Raw genomic sequence first — 436 nt, forward strand, 5'->3', positions numbered from 1 at the left:
GTACTTTAATTGCGAAAAAAAATGGAAATGGCAGAAGGTAATGTAAGAAGCCTCCAAATTAACACTTTCAAAGTCATTTTCTTTATCATTTTTGAAACTTATAACAAGCTTATGATATAGGCTCAGAATATATCATTCTATTTTTTGGATGAGAAGAGTGGGATCCAGAAGCTGAGGTTATATGTTGGGGCTAGAAATCAGTTATCCTGACACAGTAGTGTGCCTTCCATTATACCATGCCAACCCATAGAATACACTGAGAAATTAATGGGGAAATTGCTTAGTAAGGAGGACCATGATAATGTCAATGATTGCTTATATGTAATTTGTGATTCTCTATGAACTGCGCACTACTGAAAGCTTAGATTCAAGGAGATTAAATATTAAATGAAAACATATTAATGAAAACTGCTTAAGAAGAATTTATTGAATTAAT

The 436-nt window shown here is 32.3% G+C and overlaps 1 protein-coding gene across 1 annotated transcript in view; it reads right to left on the reverse strand.

Annotated features, from left to right (window-relative positions):
• The window catches only part of WNK3 (WNK lysine deficient protein kinase 3), a 132,802-nt gene that overhangs the window by 5,615 nt on the left and 126,751 nt on the right, over nucleotides 1–436 (reverse strand).

This window comes from Crocuta crocuta, unplaced genomic scaffold, assembly GCF_008692635.1.
Source record: "Crocuta crocuta isolate KB4526 unplaced genomic scaffold, BGI_CrCroc_1.0 scaffold1067, whole genome shotgun sequence".
Lineage (NCBI taxonomy): Eukaryota > Metazoa > Chordata > Mammalia > Carnivora > Hyaenidae > Crocuta > Crocuta crocuta.